The sequence below is a fragment of the Lissotriton vulgaris genome, chromosome 11, assembly GCF_964263255.1.
Source record: "Lissotriton vulgaris chromosome 11, aLisVul1.2, whole genome shotgun sequence".
Lineage (NCBI taxonomy): Eukaryota > Metazoa > Chordata > Amphibia > Caudata > Salamandridae > Lissotriton > Lissotriton vulgaris.
In genome coordinates this window covers 307,006,644-307,017,942 of record NC_141699.1, presented here as the reverse complement: position 1 = coordinate 307,017,942, position 11,299 = coordinate 307,006,644, and positions in this window count along the sequence as shown.

The window sequence follows — 11,299 nt, the reverse complement described above, 5'->3', positions numbered from 1 at the left end:
TACAGTGAGTCAGTCATTGATGCATCTATGTGCTAAGTAATACCCCCACCAAACCATACAGACACTCATACTGATACTAAAAAATATAAAACAACAAAAAAGAATAAAAAAACAGTGACACCATCCTTGTGACCGAGTGACAGACCTCCTTTCAGTGTAATGTAACCCTTGAAACACATATTCAAAAATAGAAACTAAAATATAAAACATATTTATTTTTCAGAAAGACACACATTCCCTGGATGGTGTCATCAGTGATGTCATGAGTGATGTCACTGACCATGTCATGAGTGATGTAATATGTGACGTCATCAGCAGTGCATTGCAGACTCGCAAGTTATAGTGAGTCCAACTAACTATAACGTGGGAATTTCAATGGTTTTATGTCAGTAAAATTTCCAGCTAACTATAACTGGTGTGAAACCTATGGTTTTTTCAGTGAATTTAATAGGTTTTTTAAATGCTAATTCCTAACTATAACTGATGTGAAACCTATGTTTTTTTCAGTGCCTGCTCAAAATAAATAGATTGCACAAAATTGGACCGTGTCTGCGTCTCTCTAAGGTGTGGGAGGACGCCGCACCTGTGTGGAAACTCGAACGTGGATTTCGTGGATGTTGAACTGGCAAGCTTCCGAGCCGGTTTTTACACGGACCCTCCTTGTTGTGGTCGGAGCCTAATGGGAAACATTCCTGGACCCTGTGCCTGGAGTTTGGTTGTACCCCGGAAGGAGTAAGGCTATCCGGCCCCCTGAGCCCGCAAAACAAACTGCATTGAGCGCCGAGTGGAAAAACAGAGTCAGCACAAGTTGCGCGTTGGACGGCTGTGACGAGCCGATGTAATTGACTCTGTATAATTCCAATTAACGGACATACGGGCTTATTCAGGAAAGGGGTAAAGTGCAATGACGCGGAGGAGTGAAGCAACGATTGGAATTGTTTAACTCCAGAAACGCCGTGAATTTCAAATACAGTATTAGCAGGCATGACGGCTGACAGTGTCCGAGACCGGGAGGCGTTGGCTCTGACAATGTTCTCCGATAGTTCTCCGCTCCCTTCTGACAGCAGGGAGGCACCTGACATCTCAGCCAGCAGCAGCGGCAGCAATACCTTGCGGGACCTGATTAAGACCTTGGAAAAGAAGTCCCGAAGCGAACAATCCAAATGGTGGGAGTCTAAATCATTGCAGAGGTATGTGGAAGTGAACCGAATCCCGAGAGGGTTGCGTATCTTAACTACACCCACTTATGATGACCCCAACCCTGAGTTAATGAAAGAGTGGGCAGAGTGTAACCTTGATGCTTCTCGACGCCAAGTATTAATCCTAATTAAATATGCTGACATAGATCGTGCTAAATTATTAACTGAAATAGAGGAAATTAAGGAACAGATGGCAAGTTTGGGGGAAAGTGATGAGAAAGAACAGCTTCTAAAGGCCATGCAAAACCGCCTCAAAAAGGAGGAAGCCAAGATAATTGAGAGAAAGAAGTACAAATTCCAAAGGGACCGTAATGACTACGAGCTCGGTCAAATATTCACTTTTGCCAGGAAATATGATGCACTGCGTGGGGGAGGAAACAAAGCCCAACCTCAGCCCAAGCGTAAACCAAACAAACAACCAAGGGAACAAAATGATACAACTAACTCTACTTTCAGTTCAGACCCAGATTCAGGGTCTGAATCAGAGCGTGTAAACCAGGCACAAAGGGCTGGGAATGTTAGACCGTCACCAGGGCAGGAGATGGTTTTTTTATGCCAACAAAGACTGCAAACACTGAGGGCAAGCACGCAGCAAAAACATATAAGCAGAGAGCAAACCTCAGAAGGCGCCAAAGATCAAGGGCCAACAAAAAGAGGCTATCAAGGGAAAAAGCGGGGGAGAGGCCAAAGCAGGAACCTGGGAAACCAACCCAATTAAATGCAAATAACAATAAAACCATTGTAAATTTGACCCCTACAATATTAACAACGGAGGAAGAGAAAATATTACAATTGGGCCTGTCTTTTGCACCTCAATGCAACTTCAATTACCCAGCAACCAGATGTGACCTGTATAAAGCGGTGAGGAAACTAAAGTTACGCAAATTCTTTGCAACTAAAACCAAACAAAAAGGGAAGACACCATTCACTATTGTTGACCCAGAGAACAAACAAGTATCTATGTTGAGCCAAGGCACACGGGATATCACTGAGCTTTGGGAAACTGATGGAGTAGGATATAATGATAATGTTGAGACACAAAGCGAGGCTAGTTTGGATGAATGTGGCAACCGCATTGTGAAAGTAACCCCATTTAAACCTCCATCGAACTTCACACCAATACTCCCACGAGACACAATAGACATCTTTCATGAGAACGTGGTGAGTGACTTGAAGGACCTTAAATCAAACATGCCCAAATGGAAATTCAACAGACTATCCCATAGCTACAAGACACTGGTGGCCCGCCTATCCAAGGATAAGAACCTCGTTATCCGTGGTAGCGACAAAGGGGGCAACATAGTCCTTATGACCAAATCGGATTATGATAAAGAGGCCTATACACAGATCAATGACAGGAACTGCTATGAACGTATTCCTCCCCAAAAAATTACTATAATCAAGACTGAGTATCACAAGAAATTGTAAGGATGGAAATCAGCAAATTTGATTAGTGGGGATGAACACAAATATTTGAAGGTCAGCAACCCTGTACTACCAATCTTGTATTTCATACCCAAGGTTCACAAAGACCCTATCAGTCCCCCTGGCAGGCCAATCATCTCTGCCAGGGGAAGCCTACTGGAGAGGACATCAATTTACATTGATTATTTCCTACAGGGTTATGTTCAGAAATTAAGATCATATGTACGTGACACCAGTGACTTTTTGGTAAAGCTCAAGGAGGCGGATTGGAGACAGGGGGACTGGCTTTTAGCCCTTGATGTAACTTCGCTGTATACCAGCATATCTCATACTCAGGGTTTGGAAGCAGTTGATTATTATCTCTCTAGGAGACCTGAAGAGTGTAAAGCCCACAATACCATGTTGTTGGACATGCTGGATTTTTGTTTATCTAACAACATCTTTATGTTTAACCATTTGATTTACCGTCAAATACAGGGGGTGGCGATGGGGGCCAGCTTCTCACCAAGTTTCGCATGTCTGCACATGGGAGCTTGGGAGGAGCTGGTCCTCGAAACCACCTACCTGAATGAGATGAGGGACAACATTATTGTTTGGTTTCGATTCATCGATGATTTGTTTATTATTTGGCGGGGTAGCAAGGAGTCTGCTGAAAAATTCATTGCTGAAATCAATGTAAACAACTTGAACTTAAGGTTCACTGCTACATTAAGCCAAAGTAATGTAACCTTTTTGGATACTGAGGTATACACTGAAAACAATGAACTACACACCAGAATATTCCGGGAAAAAACTGCTGGAAACAGCAGTTTACATGCTGCAAGCGGTCATCCCAGGCACCTCATAGCAAGCATCCCCTATGGGGAAATGCTAAGAATGAAGAGAGGATGCAGTGACCCTGTAGAACTGAAACTGGCACAACAGGAAAGCAAAAAGAGGTTCCTAGAGAGGGGATATTCAGCCAGAATGGTTGACACAGCTATTGCTAAGTCTGAACTAATGTCTAGGGAGGAGCTACTAACGGGCAAGCACCAAAAGAAACAACTAGGAAACAGCCCAAACCAAAATGAGTTTAGAATAATCACGGGATACAGTAAGCAATCCAAAGAGATCTACAGGATTGTTAACAAGCATTGGCCATTGGTCATGAAAGACCCTGTTATAGGCAAGGATTTGCCCAGCAGGGTCTCTCTGACATACAGTAGAGCTCCTTCCCTAAGGGACCAAATTGTGAAAACTAATCCTGAACCAATCAGAGGCAGCAGCTGGTGGCAAACAGGCAGAGGCTTTTACAAGTGTAAAACATGCAAAGCCTGCACCCATGGGGTCAATACCAAAGAATATAAAGATGGATTCAATGACACAGTTCATCCAATAACACAGGTATTGACATGTAAGACCGACCATGCGGTGTACGTCCTACAATGCCCCTGTCCGCTGATGTACGTTGGAAGTACCAAGCTACCTGTACATCAGCGAATCCTCCAACATCTAAGAGCAATCTCAAATGGGGACAATACTTATCCTGTTGCCCGCCACTATCGGGAAGTACATCAAAGCAACAACAAAACACTTTCGTACTTCGCGATAGACAGTGTCAACACAAACAGGCGGGGGGGTGATAGAGAAACCAGTTTGAGAAAACTTGAGACAAAGTATATCCTCATGTTAAACACCAAGACGCCATCAGGTTTAAACATCACTGAAGACTTATACACATGTCTACTTTAAATATGTTAGTACTCTGAAACCTAGGATGTTACTTCGTACCCCTTTTGACAACACAGGAAATATCTGGGCTGGGACAGAAATTTGCATCAATTATGTATGTAGGATTACTTAGAGCATCCCATATCGGTCAATCGGATACTGCAGGATGTTGCTGCAACTGCTAACTAACAGAAAAATGAATAAAAAGATAAGATAAATAAGATAAGAAATGAGAAAAAAGTTTTAAATAAAATGAAAAGAAAAACAGTAAAAAAGATATAACACAAAAAAAGTACTCACCATAGGAATAATATTATCTGGAATTTTCAGCTAACAGGTCCTTATTCCTGGGGCTGGGTTAATCCAGATAGAATAGGTGTGATTTATTTTGCACTTTATCTGTACTTTATTTTGCACTGAACTTGCACTTTATTAATGACATGGAAGTAAATATAGATTCTGTAAGTGTAAATTGATCCTTGGGTCAGTTTTTGGTGGTGCAGGGGGATAATACAAAATTGAATTCATTGCATTGCCTTTACATTAAAAACACGGTAACGTTTACATCACAAATCTGCTTGGATTTGCACTTGTTCAATTTAACATCGGATGTTTAACATCAAGACATTTTTTGGTGCACTGAGTGCAAATAACTTAAATGACCCAACGGTTATAAAGCACAAACACCTTATTGGTGATTATGTAAATATGTAAATATGATATGTAGATATATGTAAATAATATATAATAATAGGTATAACTATGAACGTGTTTTAATCTACTTTTGTATTATGAAGTATAATGGGGCAATTTTCTATTATAGAGTGATTCATACAATTTTGTATTTAACCCATAAATAATGAATTCAAATGTATTTTAACCACAATGCACCAGATGGTATTACACCATGATATCATGTGTAAAATGTACTTTATAATTACAATCTTTCATTTTATTAAGAAAAGTATATTATGCAAATCACAGCGGAAAGTATTGCTTCCATGTCTATCACCAAACCGAGCATGTGATCACAAACTTTTTTCTAATGGCTGCTCCTTTAAAAGAACGGCTCTAAGATTATGACACTGTCATGTGAACAAGGCTCCTCGGAGCCGAAACGTCATGCGTTGTGCCTGCTCGAAATAAATAGATTGCACAAAATTGGACCGTGTCTGCGTCTCTCTAAGGTGTGGGAGGACGCCGCACCTGTGTGGAAACTCGAACGTGGATTTCGTGGATATATATATATATATATAAGCAAGTTTGCACGAGACCAGACAGACTATGCTAATGGCCAGATCTTCACCTTCTCACGCAAATTTAATAAAGTTAAGCGCCAACAATATAGTGCGAAAGAAAGTAAAAAACAGACCCCAGACAATCTGATTAATAGTGGGGCCAGCAGCAGCAAAGAAGCTGATGATATGGGAAGTGTGACCTCAGAAGGGTCTGATGCCTTTTCCAGCGCTTCAAGTGGGGATTTGCTATTCAATGAGCAACCGCTAACTATTTTGAATATGGAAGAAGAGTTGGATTTTTTAGTGGCGGAAAGACTGTCAACCCTGCGCCCTCGGCAAAAGAATGCAACAAGAGCCAAAGGAACAGAAGGAGGCATGAAAGACGAAAGAAACAAAAACAAAAACAAAAAATGTGCAGCAAAAGAAACAACAAGGATGGCGCAACAAGAAGCATTAAAAAGTAATGCTGTCATCAATCTCACTGATGTAATTCTTAGCAAAGCGGAGGAACAGCTGCTTTCGCTAGGATTGAATTTTTGCCCAGCACAGTCTTTTAAATATGCCCCGACAAGAGTTGACGTATTCCAGTTCATACGTAAACTAAAGTTAAAAAAGTTCTTTACGTTGCAATCCCTTAAATCTGGAGCCAATGCCCGCTCTACCAATGTAACTTCAGGGGCTCCTGAAGTTTTAGCAGTGGACGTCCCTGTTCTGCTGGATATGCACGATCTTGATACAGCAACTAATTCTCAGCCAATGGGGCCAGACGTGGATTTGTCCACTCAAAGAAGACTGAACAAAATACATATGAGACAGCAAGGAGCAGGACTCACTCCATTTAAAGGCAAGTCAGATTTTGTCCCCGTGATGCCAAAGGATGCGATTGATACTTTTCATGACTGCATCACTACGGAAATCAGATCTCTCTACAAATTGACCAACAGGAACAAGAGGCAAGTATTTAATCAACAACAAGCCAATTATCATGCCCTCATGAAGAAACTTAGCACTAACCCTAACCTGGTTATTAAGACTGCAGACAAGGGCGGGAACCTGGTTTTATGGCCTAAAACAGATTATATCACAGAAGCCCATAGACAATTACATGATATCAACTGTTATGTTAGATCTAGCAACAAAGACTATGGTAAAGCTTGCGATAACCTGTATAAATTACTATCTCAATGGCGCAGGGAAGGAATCATCTCAGGGGATGAGTTTAAGTTTTTACACAATGAGTTCCCAACCCTCCCTGCATTTTACCTAATACCAAAAGGTCACAAAAACATCAAGCCCATGCGAGGCAGGCCTATTATATCTGCACTTAATAGTGTAGGCGAAAGGGTGGGCCAATATATTGATTTCTTCCTCCAGGAGTTTGTTAAAAAGCTGCCCAGTTACGTCCGGGACACCACGGACTTTCTAAAAAAATAGAACTAATTGAATGGCAGGAAGACATGTTGCTGATTACACTAGATGTGGAATCTTTATATACAAGCATAGCACATGAAGATGGCCTTAACGCAGTAAAACACTTCCTGGACCAGAGACCGATATATTTTTATCAACACAATAAGGCAATTCTGAGCCTCATAGAATGGTGCCTAAGAAACAACTATTTTTCTTTTGGAAAAGAGATCTAGCGACAGGTGAGAGGCGTAGCAATGGGGGCCTGCTTCTTCCCCAGCTATGCGTGTTTACACGCTGGCTGGTGGGAGGAGTGGGTCCTTAATGTGACACATAAAGTATGGGTTAAAGAAAAAGTGATCAAGTACCTTCGGTACATCGATGATGTTTTTATTGTGTGGCAAGGTACTAAGGAGGAAGCAATCTCCTTCATTGAGGAAATCAACAATAACTCCTTAAATCTTAAATTTACATCGCACATCAGTGCAAGACAGGTGGAGTTTTTAGACGTTAAAGTCTACGTTGACAACTCAATGAAACTGCAAACCACATTATTCAGAAAACCCACCGCAGGTAATACTACCCTACACGCCTCTAGTTTGCACCCACAACACACCATCAATAGTATTCCTTACGGGGAAATTCTCCATCTGAAAAGAATTTGCAGCTCAGAGAGTGATTTCAGGCAATGCATATTGGAACTAGAAGCACGATTGAGGGAACGTGGCTATTTTTAGGAAACCTTTGACCGAGCTTTGGCTAAAGCCGATCTTAGGACCCGCGAAAGCCTGTTACCTATCACTGGTGATGCATTAGTGCTCATTGCCCCAGTAGAAGAGATATCCGAATCTTGTCCTAGGTTCATCACCTCTTTCAGTAATCAGGAACGTAAGATCAGGCAGATTATTAATAAGAACTGGCCTATCATCTTATCTGATAATGTTCTGGGGGCCCTTTTACCGGAGAAACCCACTGTAACCTTTCGTAGGGCGCGTAGTATGGGCACTGTTCTGGATCAACCATGTCCGGAACTAAAAGAAAAAACGAATTGGTTACAATCTGCAGGTGGTTTTCGAAAATGCTCTAGTTGCCGCGCCTGTAAGTTTGGGATTAATAAATCTCACTATACTACCCCTTTCAGTGATAAGGCAGTTAACATCGTGGGTCAATACACCTGTAAGACAGAATTTGCAGTTTATGTCCTAACGTGCACCTGTGGTTTGAATTACATTGGCAGTACCAAGCAGCAGGTGCACGTTAGGATTCTGCAACATTTACGTGCAATTCTGCATAGTGACCCCAGTTACCCAGTGGCTCGCCACTTTGAGATGAAACACAACAAGGACATTAATTGTCTCACATACTTTGTTGTAGGGGCAGTGCCTAAACTCAGAAGAGGCGGTAACAGAGAGCTGAGGCTCAGACAACTCGAATCCAACATGATCCTGTAGTTCGATAGCAAGTGGCCGCATGGTCTCAACAACACGGAAGACTTACATACTTTTCTGTAGGCTGGCCTTTGTCTACTATTGTTGTCTAACTTCGGTGGGGCTTCTCTTGTTCATTATTTCGTATCACGTTACCCTTGGTAGTCAGGTTCCCTGTTACCAAGGGATTTGTAGAACCAGTCTTCAGAGTTATCAGTTATGTATTTGTACTTGTCTTGATGGCCCTGGCTAGTCAGGATCCCTGTTAGCCAGGGTTTGAATCCCCTTGTAACAGCAACCTCATTGTATATAGTTATTTAACTTAATATTTGAAAATATTTGTATATTTTAGCACTGTTTTACACACAGGGTGTTGTCAATATCACATTTTATCACTTTTTATGATGAACCCTGTTTATATATGAAATGTTTTTTATCAGGCTTTTATCTTCCAGAATGTGACTTCTGGTCCATCTGTACAGTTAGCATGAATTATTCATTTCTTAATGCAGGTAATTTTATCATAAATCATGCACTTTACTTCCTCTCTTGTAAATACAATATCAAATTGGTATGTTTTGCACTTTAGGACATGCACTGTTTGCACACTTTTTTAGCACTTTAGTCTCTATTCTCTGCACTACGCCCACCACTAAATATGCTAGTGACATATGTTGAAGAAGGGTTCGCCCAACCCATGATAGGCATGGGTACTTGCTGGTGATATACTTTATAGTAACCAAAGTTACTAACGGATTTATCCGGAAATAACATGTATTTATTTATTTATTTACTTGTGCTAAAAGAAAATGTTTTACAGTGTAAATACTGGTATTTATATTATGTATCCAGTCTGCTTTCCATATGTCACAACACATAGTGTGTTTACCATGTTTTTGACCACATGATGTGTGGGAGGGTCATGCACTTATCATTTTTTCACCAGGCATTATAAAAAGCAAAAGAGTGACAGACTTATTTATGCATGTGAACAAGGGCTTGTAGCCCGAAACGCGTTATGCATTTCCTGCTTGAAACTTCTTAAACTGGATCAAATACCTGTCATCCATTCCGTGGTCCGTCTCCTGTTTGTGCGCTTCGCTGACCTGAGGGTTGGAAGTGGCGCGTTGGGAGTTCTGTCGGAATATATATATATATATATATATATATATATATATATATATATATATATATATATACCTATCCAGGCCACCATTGAACCATTGTTTTCCTAAAATACGTCTCAACCCCAGGTTCACTTTTTACGGGGTACCCTTGTTTCCTAAAACTCCATCAGGTAGTGTGCTCAGCCGGAGGGTGGATTTGTGGACAATCGTGATTCCTCCTCCTGGGCGGGTGAGGTGGTCCTTCCGAGAGATCTTGCATACTTGCGGAATGGCGATGGCGATGTCGGGTCCTGAGGTGGTGTTGGTCTAGGTTTCAGTGAAGAATACTACATCCGGGGTGGTGCTGTCGAGGAGGTCCCAGATTTTGGTGGCGTGTTTGTGGAGTGACCGGACGTTGAGGAGGATGCATTGCAGGGTCTTCAGTTCAGTAGTGTTATTGTGGGTGGGTTGTGCTGGGCCCATGTTCCTGGCGGTGCTGCGGGTGTGCCAGCAGTGGTGACAGCTGAAGGGTCCGTGGGTGTCAGCTGGTTATGCTAGCTTGCAGTTGTTGGTGCGGCCTGGATTGAGTGCTTGGAGTGCCACTGGGTTGTAGCGTTGGTGGTGCAGAGTTCCAGGGTTCCTGGCGCTGGTTGCAGTAAGGTTGCTGACGGACACAGATGGGCTTGCCTTTGGCAAGCCAGCGGCACAGCTGCACAGTGGCTGCTAATAAGTAGGGGTCAGGGAGGGCTGGACAGCTGGGAGGCGTGGAGGGGAGCTCGATCTGGTCGCTCTGAGGGGTAGGGGCTGCGGGGGCAGCAGCAGCAGGAATAACAGGGGGAAATGCAGGCAATAGAAGAGGAAAAAAGGTAAAAGTGGTGAAAAAGATAAGGAAAAAAGATATAAAGAGTACAAAGTGAGAGCTAGAGAGTCTGAAAGGGTGAGAAAAGCTTAAGGGCGAACAACAGACCAGAAAGGGGTAGAAGAGGAGCGAGAGAGAGGAGTCAGAAGGTCAAATGGAGCAGAAAGCAGCAGAAAAGTGCTAAAGAGGGTGAGAAAAGCTGAAAGGGTGAAAAGCGCAGCAGAAAGGGGCAGAAGCAGAGCGAGAGAGAGGAGTAAAAGGTCCACTGGACCACCAGGGGTGAGGTGCAGGTATAACCTGTGAGTGGAAGAGGGCCTCGAACAGCAACACTACGGGAGAGGCCTTACTTAATGGTGGAACTCCTAGGGTGGGAGAGCAGTTTCACTGACAGTGAGTAAGTGGTCTTGTAACCTTCCAGTAACCTTCAAACGTAGTTTTTAGTGACTCTGGGGATCTGAACTGATAAGGAGAAATACCAATTACCAAATGACAGGTTCCAAATAACACTTAGACTTTCAGCAAGTTACAATTAATTGGAAATGTTCCTCTAATATTTCGTATAAAGCTTGGTGGCTTAATGTTTGTCATTATCATAGTTTAGATACAGCTTTTGCTACTGTGGGGGCCTATTACGATGTCAGGTGGAAGGTCGTCCGACAGCTCCTTGGTGGCGGTCTGCCTGACATCTTCTTCGGCAGTCTGATCATCACATTATGACACGTGCAATCGGAGTTAGCAGGCAGAGGGACCAACCCACGCCTTCCGATGGGCTCAAGACAGACAGTATGACTACAATAGGGGTGGCGCCATCTCGGGCACTGCCATTGGGATTGCAATGTCCCTTTGTCTCTGCCTTTCTATGGGGGTCGACCGCCATTGAAAGGCAGACAGAAAGGGACTTTGGAGTCCGCTAGCAGGGCCCCTGTCC